This window comes from Rissa tridactyla, chromosome 6, assembly GCF_028500815.1.
Source record: "Rissa tridactyla isolate bRisTri1 chromosome 6, bRisTri1.patW.cur.20221130, whole genome shotgun sequence".
Classification (NCBI taxonomy): domain Eukaryota; kingdom Metazoa; phylum Chordata; class Aves; order Charadriiformes; family Laridae; genus Rissa; species Rissa tridactyla.
Window position 1 is genome coordinate 22879090 of NC_071471.1, and position 24690 is coordinate 22903779.

Genomic DNA, 24690 nt, shown 5'->3' on the forward strand with positions numbered 1-24690 from the left:
AGAGAAACTCTCTAACTGGCCCAGTGCAGCCCTAAAGTAGTGGCAGAAGTCAGGCATTAACCTAGCAACTACCAGTGCTTTTCCTGAAGAGGCCAGGAAAAGATAAAGGGAGAAAAACCTCACAGCTTCTACTGTTTTCTCTAGGTTTCCAAGCATGTTTTAAGGCAGAGATGAGCATAATGGACAAAGGGATTGAGAGCAGCCCTGCCACGAAGGACTTGGTGGTACTGGTGGATGAAAAGCTGGACATGAGCTGATGATGTGCACGTGCAACCTAGAAAGGCAACTGCATCCTGGGTTGCATCAAAAGAAGCGTGGCCAGCAGGTCAAGGGACGTGATTCTGCCCCTCTGCTCTGGTGAGACCCCACTTCATCCAGCTTGGGGTTGTCGGCACAGGAAAGACATGGACCTGTTGGAGAGGGTCCAGAGGATGGCCACGAAGATGATCAGAGGCTGGAGCACCCCTCCTATAAAGACAGGCTGAGAGAGTTGGGCTTGTTCAGCCTGGAGAAGAGAAGGCTACAAGGAGACCTTACTACAGCCTTTCAGTACCTAAAGGGGGCTTATAAGAAAGATGGGGACAAACTTTTTAGCAGGGCCTGTTGCGATAGGACAAGAGGTAATGGTTTTAAACTAAAAGAGGGAAGATTTAGACTAGATATAAGGAAGACATTTTTTACAATGAGGGTGGTGAAACACTGGAACAGGTTGCCCAGAGGGGTGGTAGATGTCCCATCCCTGGAAACATTTAAGGTCAGGTTGAACGGGGCTCTGAGCAACCTGACCTAGTTGAAGATGTCCAGGATCATTGCAGGAGCACTGGACTAGATGACCTTTAAAGGTCCCTTCCAACCCACTCTATTCTATGATTCTATAAAAAGTACAGTATACTTGCTGAAAGTCATACACTTGCACTACAGACCTGTCTCTAAACAAGTTTTCCTCCTGAAACTTTCCTATTGTATGTTAAGGTGGCAATTGATAAAAGACACTGCCAGAGAGGCAATTCAAGAGGTCCTCACCACAAGCCAGGACCCTCTGCCTCAGTGATCAGAAGTCTTCAGCGTTCAAGCACCCCGTGCAGCCCTGGAGGTCTGGGAGTCCTGAGGAAGTCTCACTACTGCTGTTTTTTCCAAGCTGCTGAGCTGTCACATTGTCACCAAATGGTTGGAGGCACAAGCCCTTTGTTTAGGAGCTCTGCCACTTTTCACAAGGCTCTCACTCCCAGACTGTGGCATGCTCATGTGTGTGTAAGTCTGGGTACGCCTACACCTCCAGCACCAAACTTGCTGGATTGAGTCCATCTGTTGTTGCTTCCTTCGTTTTACGGCTGTTTGGAGCCTGGACAGACAGCTTGCAGTGCCTCTCAAAAGATGGTGTAGGCAAAACCATGGTCTGCAGGGCCAGGACCAGATTTGTAACACCATCACCATATGTCTCCAGTCAGAGCACACAGCATGTATGTCAAGACCAAGGAAGAGCTCTCTTAACAGGCATTTCTGGGCACATTCTAGGCCATTTAGACATGCTTTTATGGCTCCCACCAGGTATTATGCACAGCTAGACTCCTGGCAACAAAGTCCTTGCATTCACAAGTGGATGAGCGTGGAAATTTTTCCATTAATGGCTCTGCATGGACACTCCTAACTACCTTAATAACAATATACTACCATTTTTTCGTCTCACAGAGGGCTTGAATTAATGGATATGCATCCCACCTGTGTATTGTAGTCACAACCTACCTGGCTGAAGTACTTACTTAAACTCCTCACTGAACATCTCATATTACTATTGCACACAGCTGACTCAACATCCCTCTCAATGCCATGCTCAGCATGGCAATATTGTGGGACCTTGGAGGATGGTGGTGTTCTGCACTGGAGGCTTTGAGAGTAAGTTTTTAAGAAGATGATTCAGAATATGAGTAATTCCAAAAAAGCCTCTAGATTCATTCCCATCTGCCCTACTCCCACACCACACTCAATGTGTTTCTTCCCACTCACTAATAACAGCTCTTGCCTCCTACATGCTATCAACACCTGACTGTCTTTTCTCACTGTAAAACAGTAAGCTCTTATAATGCATTCAAAGCACAATTTTGTCTGACACTTTTTTTTAGCTAATTCTGGTGAGGCTGTTTCCCCACCCCCACCCCCCGTTAGAGCTTTTTCATTTGTAGGAGCAAATAAGCCTGAATGTCTCCTGCCACATCTGCTGTCATCCCATTATTCATAATACAAGACCAAAGCCTGCTAAAGTTTATGCTTCACACAAAGGCCTTTTCCCATCTACACTGAACACGATGAGGAAACTGTGGCCAGCTAGGTACCTCTCCATTCATCCTTTCTGTATGTATTTGATATGCTGTGGCAAGCAAAAAGCTGGGAATTGATTCCTATGTGGGCAATTCTACTTAACTTCCAACCTTGCAAACAAAATCCACAAATGTGAGACAATGCTTTTTTCTCCCCCTTGAAAGAATTCCACCTCTTTCCCTTATGGATCTGTCCATGTCGCTTAAGTCTTTAGAGTCCTTATAGCCACCTTATAGTCCAACAGACCGTGTTTAAATGAAAAAATAAGATTAAGAGAACACAGTTAACACTCCCCCTGACTGTGCTTGATACAGCACACAGCCCTGCTCACAGATGTAGAGCATGTTTCCTTTCTCAAGTAACATCGTCATGGCGATTGGGACTCCTGGCAAGCCACAAAGGAATCTATCTAGCCAGAAAGCTCTAATGCTGTTTTAGGATCATAATGAATCAGAAAGTTCTGCCAGTATTAAGTTTTTTACAAAAAAAATAATAAATCTAGACAGCAACATTTCCACACAGACTCCTCTATTTTTAAAGTGTTCACTTTTCCCACCTAATGATTAAGTTCAGCAAGGAAAAATCAGGGAAGACAGAGAAGCTAGGTTTGAAAAATTTCTGCATATGGAATAAAAAGTTTCAAAAAGCTCCAAGCTGACTAACACCGTCATGCTAGAAAAATTGAGGGAGAAATACAGGCCAGCATGAACTCTAACCTTAATATTACTGCAACTTTATCCACATATTTTACCATGGTTTCCTAAAGAAATGAGGCTCACACAGTCACATAAAGCCAGCTTGTCTGTGTCTGATTATAAATTCCCTCTCCTCCAGTAACTTCTGAAGCCATTGGCCAATTTTAACCAACTTTGCCAGAAAAGCAGAAGTCTGAGAAATAAACACCTCCTATTTCTAACGGGCAAATAAGTGACGCTCTCACAAGAGCAAGGCCTTTCCTTCCACTCCCCCTAGGAAGAAGACATGTCCTGGAAGTTCAGGAGAAGCTTTCTGTTATCTGTTTCACAGAGTTCTGATAGGTGGTGAATAGACACAACGTTGGAAAACAGAGCAACTGCAACAGCCGCTCACATTACATTACACATAGGACCTTGGCTACCTCCCCTCAGTTAGAGAGAGACCAAAGTGAGGGATGGGAAGAAGAGAGATATCCAGTCTGGTAAGTCCAGCAAAAGACTGCTACTGATTTCAGCTAGTTGGGCACAATGGGCCCTCAGTAACAGAGTGAACAACTTCATCCGCTTTCCAAGGCATGTCAGAGCTGCGAGGCAGTACTCTCGCATCAAGCTTTCCAAAAGCTGCCTTCGTTTGGTTCAATGCTATTCTGCAGCACAAACTCATCAAGTGCACTTTCTGAGCATGACATCTGTGTGTGCAGGAGAGGGAAGCCAGGACTTGGATATACACAGGTGCTCATGTTGTAAAGCATGTGTCCAGAAAGCTGAGTGTACAAAAAAGAAGTGCCCTTTGTGCACTCTTCTGGGAGCTGGGAGCCACATTAACAGCTGCACAATGAGGGAGAGTAAGCAAGAAGATCAGATAGGTCAATTAGATGCAGAAGCAAGTGGAAAACCTCATCTCCAAATTTTTTGTAGAACCTAGGTTCTGAAAGAGCACAGGACTTCACCACTCTCCCTATTTATTTGGAATTACGCTGGTTTTCCACAACCAGGATTTTCCAGCTCTCCTATAATAAGTGTGCTGCACACTCCTTATGAGCCAGTTGTTTCCTGCTTGGTTAAATAGGCTCATTACTTATTATAAATTCCACGTGTTTGCAACCATGATCAGCTGATCTTATCCCTTGCATATAAATCTCTGCGGTTTTATCAGGCTCTACACTCACGTACACAAGGGAGAAGAAATACAGAGAAGATAAGCATCTTTCATCCCCACCCTCCAACCCCACATACAGACACACTCACACACCTATGCCGGACAGCACAGGACATCCGACCCCTTGCCTGGGACCGAGGCCTCCACAGTGAGCCCTGGCAGAGGCAGGGGCCGGGTGAGCTGCACAAATGCCGCAGAGGTGGAAGAAGAGTGGAGCGTTGGCCACGCTGCTGTGAGGGAACAGGCTACTGCCACAGGCACATCTGGTGATGGGGGCAGTAGTATTCCCTGCTTTTCTCATGCTTTATAATTCCCTAGTGCCACTGTAGACTTTCCCAAGGATTCTTTTTATACTTGAGTCTTCTCAGGCGTGGCAGGGGAAGGGAGTATTCCACCTTCTCATCCTGCTACCCAAACAGGGCGTGTATCAACCAACACACCCACCACAGTTATTCTATAAACTACAGCTGTAGCCTTGAAAAGTCAAGACTGAATATTAAGCTACAAATCATGATGGTGTTTCTTAACCTGATGCTTAAGGCTCAACCAAATACAAAGCTCTTGATGCTAGACATTGTATCAAAACAGAGGATGTCCATGCTTTAGATTCACGGCTGTCCCAATATGTCAATGTTGGCCAAGAAGACTCCTTGAAATCTGTTCCACCCCAGAGGTATTTTTGGAAGTCTGACTCCTCTGTTCCTCGACTTCTTCAGTCTCACTGCCACAGTAAGTCCACATACCCTCATGTATAAGCTGGCTCTGGACGAGACATTCCACTCAAGATACTTCTGCAAAGGCCATGACTATTACATAGTCAAGTCCAAGCCACATAGTTTAGTAGGTTGATTGCAGCAGCATGAAGCCCTACAAAGGCTGCAAAACACTAACAACTTGCCTGCTAAATAAATTTTACTGGGTTGATCTCCAAACAGTTGGGGAAAGATTGCTTCCAGTACTTGAGTTAACTAGCATTTAGGAAGCTCAAATATTTCCATAACATTCTGCAGTCGCATCTGTAATTTATCCCTTGCTTGCAAGAAAAAGTTGCAGAACAGGCCAGCGGTCAGGCCACAAATAGTTTTAATTCAAAGAAACAAAGCTGAATGCTTGGAAGTATGTGCTGAAGTTATAACCAATACAAACAGTTGTGCATGCATCTCTACCTCATTATATTGTGATTTCTTTCTCCCTTTGTTTATATGCTTCTCCTGAGCCCTCCCACACTGGATACTTTCCGAATCCCTTTCTTACTAATCTGCACCTTCATTTACCACCTCCCTCTTTCTGTGTCTCCCTGCTCCTCTATCCAGGAGTCTCTCCCATCCCTGAGACATAGCACTGCTCCTTTTGTATTCCAGAGTACCTAAGCTCTGAGTTCCCTGTCCCACTAACGACACCAGACACAGGAATGAGCCTTTGAGATTATGTACCTTCTGTCTTTTGCTATCATATGAAGGAAAACGTTTCTCCATCCACAACTTCTCTGTGTTAATTTGGACATGACATTTTTCACTTGGGATGCTGGCTAACCTCTTATTGGGCTGTCATATCTCAGACAAACTTAAAACTCACTTTCCCTGAAGAGCCAAACAGGCAGGTCAAGAGGCCTCCTCAAGCCATGGTGGCCACTTATAGGTAGGATTTGACTTCAGTCAAAATTATGCAAGTCACTAAGTTTTACAAAGAAAGACCAAAAAAATCACCAACACTTCAGCACAGCTTCCAGTGAAAAGGCACAATATTGTTGCAGCATGAGAACAGTGAGAAAAGCTCCTTGTCAGCAGTACAGAGGTGGGGAACAGCAGCTCCCCCCAAGGCTAAGGCCTCCACACCTCTGGCATATTCCCTCCAAGGAAATGTGTTGTAAACTGCAATTTCAGAACTGACACATCCCACCCTTTGTGATGCTTCATCGTTTTGCTGGCTACCTCATTTCAATGTCATACTAGCTACATGCCACCAAGTGAGGTTGAAAGTACCCTTTGACCACTGAGAACTGCTATTCCACACAGACTTTACACCAACGCGGCCCTTGACAGAAGCTCCTACTGCAAACCGAAGATAGCACCTTCAGAGATAATAAGAAAGGCTATAGAAAGAGCAGTGTGCAGTTTCTGTTTTTTTAATGAACAAGCAAAAAGTTTGATTAGATGATTTTTGAAGAGACTTGCAGTCTTTTCTGCATGCTTCCTTACTCTTCAAGCAAACAGATTCTACGGCCATAGAGGAAAACCCCTGAAAACTGCTAGTCATGATCTCTTACCCTTACAAAATAATAGAATATGAGAGCATTGCGTGGTCTGTGTTTTCATAAACACAGTTGTACAGCTGATTACAAAATGTCAAATTAAGCTCATTGGGATTTCTTTGTTTTTAAGTGACAGAAATTCCTTTACAAGTAACTCCAGAATAATCAAGCTTCCAGAGCTTAGAAATGGCAATTCTTCTGCCAGATTTTCACCCTCCAAGACAGTCTCTTTTCAGATCATCAAGACTGTTACTCATTCCTGGACAACGTTATCTTTTGGGGCACTGACCTGTTTTGGTCCTCTAGGCAAGGCTGAATTTTCTATGCTGTATGAAACAATCCAAGCCCCAGAATGTGTTGCAAGGCAGACAGGTATTTTTGAAACTGTTTAGAAAATTCTTCCATCCTGTAGATATTTCCATAAGCAGATATTTATTTAACTTACTAAAGTATTAGAGATAATCACTATAATTTTCTTCAAAGTCATAATTTCAATTTCCATTTAAAACCACTTTATTAGTTCACCATTTAAGACATACTTAGCTGAAGCATCACATAAAAATTTTAGTGTAGATGCAAATATATTCTAAAAATTGCCAGATAACACTGATTTATAATACAGATACATCAAATAAAGAGTGGAAGTTAGTAGTTTCAAAGTCTTTTTTGGCACACTTTCTTAGCAACAAAATTTGTTTTATTCCAAAAGTGAAATAATACCAAGTATTTAGTCTTGGGTATAGTGGTTTTTGTTTTATTTTTTCACACTTATTGCATGTATGAAAGATCTGTTACATAGTATTTCAAAACATTAATAATATCTCTTCCACAAATATCAATAGACTGCACGAGAAAACTTTTCCTCTGAATTGTATTCACAGAAGTTTTGCAAATCTAGTAGGAATTCTACTTCAGTATCTGAGTCTGAGTGCCTCTCCCAACATTCTCTAGGACACCAACAGTTACTAGAAGTACAACAGAACTAGAAGGCTATTATTTTACAGGAGATATTAAAATATAAAAGACCTAACATGCTGCAACTGCACTAAGTCTGAAGGATTCAAAGAATGGAAAAGCAAGTGAGAAGCAAGTGAAGGCAACTGATTCCTATCATCCACCCAAGAAAAAGGCCAATTACAACATACACTATTCATGGGACTATTCACAGATCTGTTCAGACAGAGGAAAGAAAACAGCATCCCAGAAACAAGCATTTTCCAAGGGAGTTTTCAGTCATACAGAAGCCAATGATATGTGGTAGCAAGAAAAGGCTCCAAAACTACAGGAGGAGCTGCTGCTGATTATACTAACAAGGAGTTAATTTAAAATGTGAGAACAGCAGACAAGTTATTTATCCAAGATCTTTTAACTCAGTACCATAAGGAATAGGAACGTGGAGTACTCTGTCAGGAGATGTATTAGGTCCAGCAAGGAATTTGTCAGTATTTTACATCTAAAGCCTCAATTTGGAGGATTGCTCTCTCTGGCATCTAGTGAAGTCATGAATATAATAAAGTTTGGAACTTTACTGAAAAATCAATTTACAAAACCACAACAAGAAAATCTATTATGTGGCTTAAAAAAAGAGCTAAATACCTTTACTGCAAGCATGTGATAAAAAGCAAGGTATCAAACTGGGTCTACTGAGATTGCCAAAGTAGCAATAAAAAAGTTCAAGTCTCCTTTAACCCTCATCTCTCTCAAAGAGAATATGAGACGTCTCTTAACATTTGCAGTGGGTATAAGGCAACAGCAAAACCTTGTAGTAAACCTTCATAGGAAACACTAGCCCTTTTTCCCAGAAGAGCATTATGGTAGTTTAGTCTGTGTTCTTCTAATGTTCTGTTTTCCAAAGCTAAAACAAGAAAGAGAACTCCCAAACTGTCCATGAGGACCAGGTGCTTTAAAAAGCAATAAATATTCTAAGACCCAGTATTTGGTTGAAAAAACAATTTTGATAGAAAGTGCTTAATCCACCTCAGAGTAATATTGAGGCACTTGTGCAAAACCCAAGGAAAAGCTGAACCAATTACACTCACTGGAAATACTCAATGAGAGTCGCAAAGCCTGCAGTACCTAAAGAGCTATGAGCTAAACCCACAGATTAATTCACTTTTTTAATGTTGAGGCTACGTACACACCTTCGCCATGTGAGAGGATCAGCCGAACTGGAGTAACCACGCATTCATTCCAGGAAGATGGACTGAATGGTCTAGGCTTCGGCGCATGTCAGTCTGCAGCATGGTAATGTGGAAACATTGCTCCCCTTTCAGGGAAATATTTTTTTCTTAAAACTGTTCGAAACAAGTGTTGATAACACCACCTACATCCCCAGTAAGCTCATTCAGAACTGTTGGAATAGCTGTCCATAAAACAGGACAAAATCACCCCCAGCAGAAGCAGATGGAACTTTACTGAAACGGTGGCAAGTGCATCTTATACAGCAGTTACAGAACTGATTGCCTCAGGGATCACACATTTGCTCACACAATCCTACCATAAACATCTGAATGGGTTGTAAAGATACCAGGCAAACTAGATTTACTTCATTTCAGTCACGCCAATCTTCCCCTGACTAATTTTGTCTCCTTTCTCTCAAATTTGACAAATTTGGGCATTTTCTAACAACTATAGAATATAAGCAAACCTTTTGGTAAGAAGTGTGCTCTTCAAATCCCAATCTCAATGTTTGAAACTAAACAACCCTAAAACCTCGATCCTACAAAGGACTCCATGCTGTGCCCTTCAAGGATTCTACTGCTTCTTAAGGAGCCCCTACAAATGTCTCCATTGTTTAAAATACCTTTCTTCTTATTCCAATTTCTTTACCATGCTACTGCTGTCTCTATATTCCAACAGAAAACTGCTATCTATATTCCTTTTCCAGTGGCATGGAAGCTATAACAATTAGCAGTTTCTGCTTGTCTCTGCTCTGCCTCGTTTTTTTCTCCCTTCCAGTTGCTGCTTATAAAGTAGATACCTGTCAAATGCTTAAATCGGTTACTCAAAAATAAATTAAGTGCTATTTTTTAATGGGCATTCATTTGAGGAAAAAATCATTGTATTCTAATATGTTTCATTTGATGCAAAGCAAGAGCATTTTAATAAATAATTCATATTAACAGAACACAAAATTTATTGGCCTAATACTTTTAGAAACATGCATACAATGACATACAATGTACACACACACACACGTGTACTCAGCTGTATTGTATTTTCAGATTCCCATTATTACAATATTCCTTATCATCTCTGATATACGAAAGCTCCTGCCTGCACCAGGAAAGAAGAGAGATTTCTTGCTAATGTATCTCTCAGTAAATTAGATAAGGAAAAGCAGAAGAGAGCAAACCATATACTCCTCACTCTGTAATTTGGTCAGTTATGCAAATACAAGTAACAGCAAAAAGTAAAGATTTATGAAAAATTATCATCTGGAGTTCTGATTCTTTTTAATTTACCCCGAAAAAATTAGGATCCATGGAGATAGAACTGCAGGAGTGGGTCATTATCGAGTACATATGTCTGTGGAATAATTACTAAATTGGGCAAGAATACAAAAGTACAGCATTGTTCACACGTTAAGGAAAGTCATAAAATCAAGAGGCTTCTGAGGTAGAATACAGCCGCAGCTGGCACGCGAAGAATGCAACATCTGCAATTCGCTGTACAAGGTTGTTTGCGAAACTACACGAGGAATGGAACAGAATGTGATTGTTCCGTGGCCTTCCCTTGTGACGAATAGCAGATACGGGAACAAGATGGTACTACGGAACAGATAAGCGGCCTACACGCTACCAAGCCAACATTTCGTCTAATGTTGATGAAATGCTATCCTTTGTGCGAACTTTGCTCATTACAATGTACCAAAACACACCTCCATCCCGGAGGCTACCTGCCCCTAAGGTGCAACCACTCCTCCTTGAGTACACCAATCATAATAGAAGTATTTATGACTAAAGTCACTCAAACTCCACTTTGAAGATAAAAAAAATAGTATAAAAATAGCCCGAGAGAGGGGGGATATCAGGGAATACACCTTCGCGAACAAGTTGAGGAGAACTCCATCACTGACTTCCAGGATCAGTTGACAGGCTGAGCCTTTCTTCCCCCCCCATAGGGACACCTTTGGGTAAGACTTAGATTATACCAAGTGTTTCCTCGGGGAACTTAGAAATCTCTCTAGAGAATCTCTCTCCTACATTTATAGACAGGCTGTATTGTTTATAACTTTGTCGCGCATTTTGTATATTTAACAATATCTTTATTTGCACGTGCTTTGCAGACAGTGTATTTATCACCGGTAATCATAAGAACCTATATATCGTGGCATAGAGCGCACCCTCAGCAAGTTTCCCGACAACATCAAGCTGTGTGGGGCGGCTGACACGCTGGAGGGAAGGGATGCCATACAGAGGGACCTTGACAGGCTGGAGAGGTGGGCCCATGCCAACCTCATGAAGTTCAACAAGACCAAGTGCAGGTCCTCAATCTGGGTTGGGCCAATCCCAAGCACTGATATAGGCTGGGCAGTGACTGGCTTGAGAGCAGCCCTGAAGAAAAGGACTTGGGGGTGCTGGTAGACAAGAGGCTCAACATGAGCCATCTGTGTGCACTAGCAGCCCAGAAATCCAATTGTATCCTGGGCTGCATCAGCAGAAGCGTGGCCAGCAGCTTGAGGGAGGTGATTCTCCCCCTCTACTCCACTCTTGTGAGACCCCACCTGGAGTACTGCATCCAATTCTGGAGCCCCTACTACAAGAAAGACATGGACGTGCTGGAACGTGTCCAGAGAAGGGCCACAAGGATGATCAGAGAGCTGGAGCACCTCTCCTATGAGGACAGAGAGAGTTGGCGTTGTTCAGTCTGGAGAAAAGAAGGCTCCGAGGAGACCTTATAGTGGCCTACCAGTATCTTAAGGGGGCCTACAAGAAAGCTGGTGAGGGACTTTTTAGGATGTCGGGTATGGTAGGACTAGAGGGAATGGATTAAAACTAGAGATGGGACGATTCAGATTGGACGTTAGGAAGAAGTTCTTCACCATGAGGGTTGTGAGACACTGGAACAGGTTTCCCAGAGGAGAGGTGGTGGAAGCCCCACCCCTGGAAGTTTTTAAGGCCAGGCTGGATGGGGCTCTGAGCAACCTGATCTAGAGGGAGATGTCCCTGCCCATGGCAGGGGGGTTGGAACTAGATGATCTTTAAGGTCCCTTCCAACCCGAACCATTCTATGACTCTATGATTCTATGATCTGCTGTTTAAACAAACTGCACTGTTTAAGTAGCTAGTCATTTCGGTTTCTCACTGAATGTGACCAAAGACTCAAGAGTGGCCGTGCTAGTTCATGAGCATGACTAGACTGAAGGTGCAGTTCACTATTAGTGTATGCAAATCGTAAGAATTTAATACATATTAAATGCAATTGGACTGATAGTGCTGAATTGGGCATCACTCAGAATTTAAACATAGCCACACCTAGCCTGCCACCTTGGTAAGGAGTGTTAGAACGCAAGGGGGTTTATCTTCTGCCAAAACCTCTTTGCCCCTTTTCACGCAACAATGCCCAAGCAAAACCTGCAGGTTTTCTATATGACTACAGTTCCAAAGCACTCTCCAAGCGAGAATGCTGAAATACAGGCAGTCCACAAACACTCTTAGCACAAGCAAGAATCCTTGCAACCCACAAAATACATAAGCATTTTATAGCATGTAAAAATCATAGTGATAAATTCATTATTTGTTGAAGTATAAGTCAGTTCCTGGGCCCCACTTGAATTCTGATATTGGGCAACAAGGTAAGTAGAGTCCACAGGCAGAACAAGTGTGCAGAGAAGAGCACCAGTGAACATGGGCCTGGAAACAGGCTCTGCAAACTGAACACGGTGCTTTGAAATCCTCAAGATGCTGCTGAGTCGTGAAGCACATGCACTCTCCCCCCTACCCCCAAAACATAAAATGCATCACTAGACTCATTCCTAGTACTCATTTGGCCAATGACCTCAGTGAGAAGAGCGTTAAGTCCCTGTTGAAAATGCAGATTTGCTACAGAAACTCTATAAAAAGTAAATTAAATTAAAAAAAAAAATCTGTAAAAAGCAAATGTTTCTTTCATCTGTTCCTGTCTTCCTTATTATTTCAGTGTTGGATGTAGAAGAGTAAATAAATCTCATTTTATATCTGTGACACAATTCCCAGCTGTGGTTTCCTCAAGTCCTTCCAAAGCAGCTTTTGGCAACTTAAAATGATTTGGCACCATCATAGTCACAGAAAATATATTTTATTCCTGAAAGGATTATTCAAAGTTTAACTGTCTGTAAGAGCGCCGCATCCACTGAGACTCTTAGAAACTGAACCCTGAGAGAACTGATTCTCTACTGCCTGATGGACACCCCTCACGCATATTAGGGAAATTTCCTCCAGTATCCTCATATGGAAACTGTCAGCTTTTCTTCTTTTCTTCCACCTTACAAAGCAACTATCTCAGTGAAAGAGAGAACTGGAAACCAATAGCTTGTCCATGCCACCTGATGAAATGATGGAGAAGGTATGGGATTTCTGCAATGGCTGTGGAGCACTGCCAAAAAAACACAGTACAGCGATAGGTACTGCGGCACTTTGCACGACTGGGACACTTGTTCATGGGCACCGTACTGAAACTCCATTTTTCAAGTTTCACTTAGGCTCAACAGCCATAATTCAAACGAGTTGGGATCCTCCTACGCTGAACCCAAACCACTATGGGGTGAAATCCATTAAAAACCTCAAACATCTTTTCCATTGAGACTGTGACACAAAAGTGTTTCCATTTCAGTATCTCCTGAATAAGTACCATTTATTTTTACAGCGCGCCTCCAGCATTTCCCACACATTTACCAGCTGAAGAGAGAAATCCTCAACCCCATCCCAAATTTATCATCACAACACCTGCTCTCTGTCAAAGCTCACTGAGGACCCCAAACAAACCATCGTCAATGGGCCTCCAACCACTTTGCAACTTTGTGTTGCTTTTCAGCATGCCAGGCATATCCCAAACTGTCTAACCCACAACCAGATGGTCAATTCACAGGGGAAGACATCCACAGACTTTAAAAACAAACAAACAAACAAACAAACAAATAAATCGGAATTACCAGTATTTACTGTCTGGTCGTGTTGCAGCTTTTAGGTCAGGACCTTAAAAAAAAAAAAAAAAAAAAAAGCCTGAGAACACATTCACAATATAAGACCCCATTCCCAACCTAGAGTTTATTTCTGCCAACAGGTTGAGCGAGCAGGGGGCAGAGGGGGGAATAAATCTAAAAAGCACTTCCTCCCCCCTGCTCCACAAATGCATTATTCATAAAAGCTGGGGATTTTTTTTATTACCTGGGGATTTCATTTTTATTATGTTCAAAGGATTGTTTCAGTGAGCACTCACTCCCCTGCAGGCAAATATGCAGGGTTTTTTTACTCTGCAGTATAAATTACAGCGAATATCTAAATAATACCGGCAAAACCTCAACAAAATCAAATAGCCAAAAACATTAGGGACAAATTGCCCTTGCACAATTTATTCCATTGTTTGGTGGAACTCCACAGAGAATCTGAGGCCCCTGGTACACTGGATCTAAATTGATTTATTCTTACTATCACAGGGGAAGTCCATAAACTACTCCTTTGCATAAGTTATACCTACATTAAAAAAAAATCCTACACAAATGGCTATTTTTCCTTAACTCCTTAACGGAACAACTTCTACAAAAAGGTGAGCGGCATTATGATACATGTAGTTATTCTCATAAATCTGATTTGTGAAGACAAGGAATAACCACAGTTTAAAACGCAGAGAGAGAGAGAAAACAATGCTTTATTTTTTACTCTCAACAGAACATATTTCTGATACTACCTCTGCTTGTTGTAATCACATTTCCAGTCTGAATCACAAATACGCCAGTAATCTATCTTGTTCTGAACAGCCAAAATATTTATTTTTATTTGACCTCCTACTAGGTGCATTCATGGGAAAACAAACGGATTCTACTTGGGGCATGTCCATTTGTGCCTGTATCCCAGAAACCTGAAACCAGGCCAGCATTCTTCTGATTGAATAAAGCTGAGTTGTCTGGGTTAAATCTGTTGTCAATATGCCTTGCTTATACAGTAAAATAGTTTCTTGTTAAGCAAGACAGAGATTTACTGTAGGCAAGATACAGACTTCAAATACATCAGCATGGAAGGGAAGGATAGAAATGTATTAATTCTTCAAGAAACACTCGATAAAAGTACTGTATACCTTAGCAGGAAGCTCTTTTTCTATGAATAATCATGGTCTTGAGTCAACAAACTTTGCCTACTTAAGCTATCTCTTGCATCAGAATCCAATTATAGCAAAGCCTACAGAAAACAGGTTTGGCACACTTTAATATTTTGGTATTGATCTAATTTAGCTCTGGTTTCAATTACAATGGGGAGCATTTTATCAAGAGATAGACTTTGTTTGTTGGACTTTAAATTGCCTTTTTCCTTATTGTCTCTGATCTCACTATCTGAGTATCTTTGCCACGCTTATTGGTGCAGTTTTAGAGGTTTCACCCGTTTTACTATGAACTTCTTTACAGGAAAGAAATCAAATCCAGCTTCTCTAAGTAAAAAGGAGTGAACTCAATACATTTAAAAACTGGGCTGGGGTTTCTGTAGCAACCGTTCCACAGTGATGCAACTGAATTTGACATCAAAGAACAAATGTATCAAGTCATCCTGACAACTGAAATGCTTGCTGTAAGAAGAATGCATACATATATCTGGAACAAAGACGGATTATCCTAAGTAAAATGAGCATTTTATTTAGTAATGTATGTATACCGTATCATCCTACTTGAGGCATCTTTTCTCCCATCAACATATATAACTGCCACAAAAATTAGCTGAAGTTATCCACAGAAACTGAGAGGAGAATAGACCTCTTTATTTAGTTTTCAGATGTACGGAAGAATTATCTCATTTTCCATTTAATGACATACAGAAGATATATGGAAGTAATTTTCTTTCTTCCTGCTGAATTTGGCTTTAAACTCTGCAGCTTTACTTCTTACATTCATTGAAGAGCATGTCATCTCTACAACCCAAAATAGTTACATGTATTTATAAACTATAACTAAGATATTACCCCTGGTTAACAATATGCACCTTTCAGCTACAAAACCTAAAAGCCTGACAACAGGAAAATTTTGCTGCACTGTTCTCTCCCAAAATACAAACCGCATATGTTGATAATCTGGAATGTTTGCTGAATTAAAGGGGGATTATGAAATCATACCAGTGATTAGAATCATAGACTGCTGACGGCAGATAGCTGGAGTGTTGAAATTTCTAAAAAGGAAGCTGTCAAATAGTAGGAAGCAATTTGCAATGATCCATAGCTTTGTGAATAAAATCACAAACCTAGTGCTCTGTTAGGCTCCAAGAAGTGATAAAATTTGAATTCAGTGTTTATAGCTCCAAACCCAAGTCCATTTCATGGGCTGCCACAACTTCTAGGAAAACGTAAGACTTCACAGAGATAAAGGAACATCACAAACTCACTGTAAATGAAAACAGAGTTGTTAGTGTTTCTTCAAATATGATAAGGTGTGACACTCAGGGGACACTGCTTTTTAAAACTCCCTGTTGGTATTGCTAGATGTGAGATACAACTGTTCTGTCCAAAAAAGAAACAGGCAGTGCATCCCCCTCCAGTTTGAACACCAGCAAGAACTGTGCCATTTTTTTGCTCAAGGTAGCATATACCTGCCACTTGCCTCTGAATGTGGAAGAAGAAAAATAGACCTGAAAATTGCAGCTTGTGCTCTTGGGACTATTTGTTGATGACTTTTGCAGGTAAATTTTCAAGCCCCTCCCCTGCCAGAATAGTCTTGAAACATAAAACAGTATAATTCAATTGCTGGCATTAAAGAAAAAAGCAACCGATATTCATTTTGCAGACACTGGGAGCAGCCCAAATGTCTTGCACAAACTATTCATGTTAAAAGGATCAGCTGAATTTAGGGTGTATGTAAAAAAGAAAACATTTAGAATGCATTTAGAAAGGAACCCAGTTCAAAATAGTTGAAGTGCTTTTCAAACGTCATTAAAATAAAAGTTTTAGGCCAAAGGCCTTTTCAACTCCACTGGAAAAATTGATGCTCTCCTGCATAAGCAGTGCACCTGCCCTTAAGGCTATGGTCCTTCCAATACAAATTCCTGTAATAAGATGTCAGGTGAGCATTAGCCCAAAAGAAAAAGCTTATTCTAGTGGTCATTTGTGCACAACGCAATACCAACAGGCTTCTGACAAGAGACATCACTTAATGATTCAAAGTTACAGTTTTAGCATTCCTGCCTTCTGAACAAGGAGACTCCTTTAAATTTGATCCCTACGCTGAAGAACTGAAGTGCAACAACAGGGAAGTGCCACGTCAGCATGTGCAAGGCTTCACCCAACAAGCAGTTATTTCCCTAGAGCAAGATAGCAGGCATTAGCTACGGTGGGGGGAGCTAGAAAGAGGCCAGAAAACACGCTGCAGCCAAGGTTTCTGACTCAATTTTCACTAGTATATACCAGCCCAGGCAGCTGCTTCTTCCCCGGCTGCCCAGCTTCTCTGGGCTGTACTGAGTTGAGATGGGCACCTCTCCCTGTGACACTACGGGGGGTGATGAACCACTCTGGAGCCTCTCCTCACCCACATGGAATTACCCTGGCATGAAGAACATGTCATAGCATGCTTGTGCCCAATTTGGCCCACAAGCTCAGATCTGCAAGGAAGCTCCGGACAGACCTACCCCAGCTACTTCTAAACTCCAGGATAAAAATCTCATTGACTCCCCAGCAGCATTCTCCTCACCAAACTCACATGCGTTAAAACACAATTTGTCTTGCTCACCTGAGGTTCTGAATTGCATGAACTCTGCAACCCAAGGTATTGATTCTCTCTGAAGTTTGTTTGTTTTGAAAGGCATGGGTCTAGACAGGGCCCAATGGAAAAAAAACATAAATGTAAGGTCACCGTAATAAATGCTCTGTAGAGTTTGGACACCAAAAAGTTTAGTTGAACAAGCTTCACACAGGCGATCACAAAGCCCTCTAGTCCTCTGCCTTACACAATTCTCTCCTACCACCTCTCCTTCTGCCTTAGCTTACTCAGATACAGCTTTGGCTGTTAGTGTCTTGGCTGGCAGAGGCAGGGTGACTGGGATGCAAACAATCCGCCTCTCTCCTCCCATCATCTAAAACATGGATGGCCAACTTGTGCAGGGAGAAAAACTTCTGTGTCCAGCTAAAGAGTCAGCAGGCAAGAACACCAGAGGACATGTTTGGGCTACACTACAGTAGATTAAAACTGTCATGCTCCCAGCTTGTTTGTCTTTAAAAAGAGGTAGAACACGACACATCTCCTCCTGAGCCCCTTGAAGCATTCATGTGAACTGGCCAGCATTCCCAAGAGCCAGAAAAAAACCACACTGTGGCCTGGTTCAAATCCTGGACCACCAGTTGGCCATCCCAGACGTGAAACATCAGACTCTTAGATCCTGTCATCCATCCAGGATTTGCTGACCCAACTTTCCATTAACTCCATCAGCCCAAGGCCACCAGGTGCTTACTGTACATTGGGATTCGTCCTGTCACGGATACACCAAGGACTACCCTCCAGCAGTAAACCAAGGCTATTAACAAGCATAAACATGGCCTTGATAGGGTTGCCCCAATTTACACAAGGACATCAAGCCGCTCTCCCTAAATTGGTGGCATTTTAATACTTCAGCAAATGGTGGATACGAAGAGCCAGGATCCTGCAAGGTCTCAGGCAGTCTCAGAGCTTCCCTGAGCTGTGAAGGGGCATTCCCAGCACCTGGCTGGCTCCACTACAATTGGTGTGGTTGTACACGTACAAAAAGGGAGAGACTTGCCAAGATTCTCTTGTGTTCACGTTTATTGCTGCCGTGCCCCAGGTAATGCAAACGGCATGTAATTTGAGCATTTCTGTCCTTATTAGTTTATGTTCCATATGATTTCCTTTGCATAGCTGACATCTTGGGTAGCCTGAGGCCTGCTTCATGCGCAGACTTTATACCCATATAAATAACAGTGTGAGGTGAGTGGCTTTTTTATTTTAAAGCAATTCATTCCGCCCTGCCTCTCAGGCAGACCCAGCTATGAGGGTACCTTGTAGCACTGCAATGTATTCCTCCTCCTCCCACAGAGGAAAACCATGCCACCATCTTCATGGAGCTGCGGCTACGCGTGCTGGGGGTGCGCGGCCCCTGCTATCTGGGCACTTTAAAAAGCCACAACTCTTGCATCAATAGATCCTTTTAAACTGCACGCCTTTAACCCCCACACCAACACACGGCTGTGACATTTCCTTTTGTGAGAAATACCGTTGCGCCTTGAGGGGTGGGAGAAACGGCTTTCATAAGGCAGCTCCCTCAGCGCCGGCCAGCCCCGCCGTGGCCCCGGGCCCCGCCGCTGTCCCCAGGCCAGGCAGGGTCCCCGCCGCCCGGGCTCGGCTGGCCAGAGGCACGCACCCGCCGGAAGGGGAAGGCCCTCATTGCACTCAATTGTTTTCCTGAATGCCTTTATGAACAACAGCGAAAGGAAATATTACAGCCTGGCCGGCGGCCAGGGGCCTGCTCGGTGCTGCAGCGTGGGGCTGGGAGCAGCCAAGGCAAACACGCTCCCAGCGTCGCCGCGATTCTCGCCGGTGTTTCAAATTAACCGCTGCCTTTCACAGAGGGCTCTCCGGCCCCTGCTTCCAGACCGGGGGGGACACAGCCCTTTTGTTTCTAACGTGGCTGGTTACTTACAGTGCTGCTGCCCTGCGCGCCTCGGCCAGCCAGGCACCCACCGCCGGGCCTCTGTGCTGGGCTGGCTGCAGACCCCACCGCCCCGCCATGCCACGCTCCGGGGTGGGCACGCAGGGCACAGCCCCAGGGTGGCAGGGCCACAGACACCGGCCCGGGGGCAGCTGGGGAAACTGTTTGCCCCTCAGAGCTGCCACAGTGCTTTCTGCCCAGATATGCATTGTTTCGCTTTGAACAAAAACCTCTCTGCAGCCCAGGACGTAGGAAAAGAAAAGCAGTTTCCCCTCCCGCAAGTGTGTTGGGGCTGCAGGAGGGAGCACCCCAGAGCACACCGAGCCATGCCTGGGGGGCCACCATGAACCCTATTGCCCAGCTCCAGCAGGATCAGGTCCTGGGAAACCCTGGCAGCAAGTCTGGCCTCCCACAGCAGCCACCGGCTGTTAGTGCCAGGGGGAGAAGAGGACAACGGCAAGCCAGAGGTCCCGCCGTCGCCTGGGCTGCCTCTGCCCACTCACCCTCTGCCCCACTCCCAGGCAGCCATACAGAGTAAGGCTCCAGGGTGCCCCATCCGACCCTCAAAACAGCCCTGTCCTGGTCACCGGCCGGCTGCCCACAGGGCGAAGCCAGGCTAGGATTTCACCTCTTGAGATGGGCATGGTGGGAGCACATGTGAAAGCAGTTAACTGTGCAGCTATTTGGTCACAGGAATTTACATGCTCAGCTGCTGAAGCAGGAGGTTGTATGGTTAACTGGAGAAGTTTAATAGATTTGTAGCAATGGGTGGTGGGGCTTTTAAGTGCGGCAATCTGTTTAGCTCCAGATCGAGAAACACACAGGGAGTTCCTATCTCCAAACCCATTAAATTCAGAGCAAGGGCAATGGGGTGAAATCCGGCACAGGGCAGAGGCAGGACCAGCCATGCTTTACTCTCAAATCCAGTCATTGGTGGGATAGGAGCGGCACACAGGACCACGGCTGACATGCTGCCAGGAGATTGATTCCTCCCACCATCCTTTCCAAGCTCCACAGGCAAAGTTTGGGAATCACCATTTTACAAGCGTCAATAACTTGCAAGAAATTTTCTAAGCTCTACTAGCAACGTGTTTTGAGTTAGCAAGAGGCTCCGTCACAGAGAGGGCTCTTTAAAAAGTAAAAATTAGGGGGATCAAGATAAGAAAATAAATACTGCTGACCTAGCATTCCATTCCTGGGGTGAAACACAGGCAAATCAGGCATTTCCTACAGCTCTTTGCAAACATTGCCTCTTCGGAGGCGGGATGGATGGAGCAGTGGACTGGGGCTCAGGACACCTGGACTTCATTCCCAGCTGTGTCACTTGTCTGCCGAGTAACCTTAGGATATCACTGTAAAATGACAATGAAGTCCTCAAAATCTATGAATGAGAAGTGCTGCACAGGAACTAGGCTCTTTCACCATCTTCCCACAGCACTGACATGCAATCCTATGTCACAGCTGGCATTTCTGTCACAGCTTGCTTACAGTCCTAATCCTACACAGAGTTCTCTGTGGAAGGGGCTTCTAATAGAGCAGTTCTGTTTGTAAGAAATAAGTCCTAAATAGATGCCAGAAGCATACTTCTACCTGGATTTTTTATACAGTTAAGATCCATGTAACAACACATTAATTTAATTAAAATCCACAGGACCAAGAGAGCATTCTAGACATATACTTTGTGGCATTGACATTATTGCTTATATTTCTAAAGTCCTATTCACAACTGCAGCAATAGAAAAAAAAACAACAGTAGGTGATAACTAGATCTGTTCAGTCAGACAAAAGTACCAGTCAGATTCAATTTCTGTAGACCATTAGGATTTTTATGCCATTGAAAACGGCATCCATATGGCTGTAACACCATTTTTGCCTATTCTCAGGTAAAAACTTCACAGAAACCAAAACAAGGAAGAATCTGTTCAATCCTGCCATGTGTTATGTGCTAGAGGACACCTGTTTTCAAGTAAATACTTAGCCAGTGAATCAATGTGCCATATACTGTAGGACTGAGGCCTACCTTTTAAAATCTTAAGGGATACTTAGCTGAGCTTTGTCATCAGGAGAGGATCAGTTTAACATCTGAATCTCCCAGGAGCCATATACATGATTTATCTGTCCAAAGGCTTGGAATCCCATCCAGCCTAGGAAACAGAGCCTTGGACAGGCCACAGAACATATATCTTACCTTAAGGTTTGTAAAGTGCCCATTGCCAAGCTCTCTAAATACTGAGCTTCAAAAAGATCACTCAGAAAAACCTAAGAATCACACTTATCTAAGCCAGCGATAACAAATATTTCATGATGTCTACCAGAGTGGAATAATCAAACTCTTTTGTGACAAAACCCTTTTTTCTCTTCTGAAAATAGTTCAAGTTTTTCACAGGTTTAGAAAGTGCAGTTCTGGCCAAGGTAGATAAATGACCAAAACAGCAATGAGGGGCTATGTATACAAATATATTGCATTGTAGATAATTTTATCTATTTGCACAAAGTTATTTATTACCTGAACATCACTGGTATGTACAGACTGGATCTAACTAAATCATTTGATGATTTTTTCCCATGTCTGCAAGTTGTCCACACATTGCACAATTCTCAAATGTATCACGAAAGACCATACGGGACTACATCTCAAACAGCAAAAAGTCAAAACAAATGTCACGTATGTGTCTTCAGATGCAACTCCTTCATTGTAAGAGAGGACAGGTGCATCACTCACATTTTGTTGGTAAGTTAAATGAGCCTTTCATTCAAAAGCAAACTTTAAGACTGATATGGCTCACAGAACACAAATTCTGAAATATGTATATTTGCTGGTAAAATTCTGAGTTATAAGTAGTCTTGATATAAATGTCTGTCCTGGTGGAATCTGAAGAAGTAAATACAAAGCAGGTCACACACTGTAGGAATAGAAGCGTGTTCAGTTCCTTGTTTTGGCACTGTACTGGGATTCATCAAAAATATTCACGCATGTGAGGGTGAGTATCTGGAACCTGTGAGATCTACAGCTCCGAAGCTGGGAACAGCACCAAACAGCAAGAACTCACCTTACAGAGCACATCCCCAAGATGGGCTGCTCCTCTGCTGAGCTCCCAAAGTCTCCTGACGCGGGGCAGGCCGCTGTCGGTCAGCCTGAGATCTGAGGCTCCAAGAGGCACTGAGATCACGTTCCCAAGATAGCCATATGCCAGATGCAAGATTATATTCTTTAGCAAAGCAGCAGCAATTCAGCAAAAATGCTTGTAATTCCAAACATTTCAGCCTCAACAGATCTGTGTTTGTAGACCTTGGCGTCACTGGAACATTTCCAGACAGTTCCACTCCCATCAACGCTGTTCGTCCCAAATCTCTGGATGGTACTACACCTCTGACACATAGGTACACACAAGATAAAGAGAGCACATTGGTATGAGGTTATGGCCCAAAGCTTCAGCAGCATGAATGGCAGAAGTGAATGATTAGATCAGACCTGGATCCAGCTGTGATGTTCAACAGGTCCCGGCTGACACGTTGTACTGAGAAATGCTAATAGGCACAGGCAGATGGAAGGGAGAGAGAAGACAGAACTAGCAGACTCCCTAGTAAATTCAGCCCTGGTGAGGTCATGAACAAATCACCAAGGCCATCCCTATTTGTGGCATATCTAGACACATCTAGAATAGGATGATATGAAAAATGCTAAGGATAGGAGTTTATGTTTTATTTGGAGAGTAGTTACTTTTAAAAACAAAATAAACTGGCAAAGGGCCTTGTGGATCTGCTGATCAACTCTGCCTATCAAAATAAAAAGGAGCTGTGACTGTTTCCAGCTCAGATTAAGCAGCATCTTTACCTTGAGGCATCAGTGCTCAGCCCCAACAGGCTTAGCTCCCCCTAAATACCAGTACGAAAAGGAAGAGATACTGATGAGAACAGATGGTTTTTTGGTTTCACATCCCAATAATGCAGCAAACTATGTAATCTTTAATCAGGTGGGAGCACAGGCTTTAATTCTGCACATTATGGTAGAATGTGGTGCAGTAAAACCAAATGCTCCTGCTTAATTCTGAAATGACAATCTGGACCTCATTTGAGAAGACAGTAAAACATTATTAAAAAAAATAAATTTTAAGACATCATGAGGTAACCCTGCCTCTTGTCTAGTAGAAGAAAAAAAGGCTGCATGTTACATTGCAGATAGTATTTCGTCTAATAAAAAGCTTTGTTGTTAACCCACAAATACAGAGAATGTCATGGAGAAAAAATTTGTTTGTCTTGCCAAAACTGGTAGCAAGGAATAGAAGGAAGAAGAATGAGTTGTTAAGCAGTTGGTTTGCTTCTGTCATTGCAGGAAGGGAAGAATTGCCCAAGTCAGGGATATTTCCTGGTACGGCACAGGGACTTTGATAGTCAGCTGGTAATACATTTACCAGCTATCTAGTTTTCCCAGAAGTGTCTTGACCTGAGCTGACTCATCTGTGTCCCAGGAGGATGACTAATCATTCTGATTTATTCTGCTGGCCATTTCAGCTCTGTTTACGTTGGTGCCAGTACAATGTTTTATACAGAGCAAACTAGGTTCTATATAGGCATAGTTATTTCAACTAGATTCAAAACCAAGAAGAATTCACCACCAAACATTCACAAAATTGAAATAAGTACAAAATGACACACTGGACAACATTTAGAAAAAAAGCTGAAACTTTAACGGGCAGGCAGAGTTACAGGACAAGCTAATAAGCTAATTAAGCCTGAAGTTAGTTGATAATTGTAGGCATCTTCCAATGAAATTACAAAATCCTCAGGACTGCATGTAACCTACAAAAAACCCACACGATTATTTTTTACAAGGAGGTAGCAGAGCACTGTGTTATGGGAAACAATCTCGGTCCTATTAAATTAATAGCTCTTGGTGTTGAACATACTAGAAACCATGCTGTGGAATCCAACAAAAAAAAAAGCCTCTTGAAAAAGCCAACTAATAGTTTGGAGAGTATGGGCCCATATGCCTTCAGTTGTGCCAAAATCTTGTTCTAAATGAAGCTCTACTCCAAAAAAACATACTTGGGATGGGCAACAATGCCCATATGTTGTTTTTGTGTGACACTCTTATCACCTGCAGGCAGCAGTCAAGAAAACTTCCATTCATGAGACTAAAGTAGACCAAGCAGAGGACTCAGCAAAGCGTGAAAAAAGAAGTACAGCACAGCTGACAAAGAGCATTTTCCAGAAGCCATCTAAAATCCACATGCTCAGTTATGCAGCAGTACCCCACTAACTACAATAGTTTAGCTATTCCCACTAGTATTACACTTGATATTCCACACTGTTTGTATCTTACTGATTTCCACATAAATTGTGCTCATTTTATTTTATTTTGCTTGCTTTGGAAGCTCAGCTTGGGATCTGAGAATCACTCTGGCAAATTTCTTTTTCTCTCTCAACCTATAATAAACA

At 42.9% G+C, this 24690-nt stretch overlaps 1 long non-coding RNA gene across 3 annotated transcripts in view; it reads right to left on the reverse strand.

Moving 5' to 3' along the window:
• LOC128911039 (uncharacterized) overlaps positions 1 to 24475 on the reverse strand; it is a 233873-nt gene extending 209398 nt beyond the window's left edge. For 2 of the 3 annotated variants that reach the window (XR_008466976.1, XR_008466975.1), the window contains exons 1-2: positions 22302 to 24475; positions 13554 to 13596 (exon numbers count right to left, since the gene is read on the reverse strand). This is a non-coding gene — a long non-coding RNA (uncharacterized LOC128911039). The remainder of the gene's footprint in view (positions 1 to 13553; positions 13597 to 22301) is intronic. The other variant, XR_008466977.1, reaches the window with a different exon arrangement.
• Between the last annotated feature and the right edge of the window lie 215 nt (positions 24476 to 24690).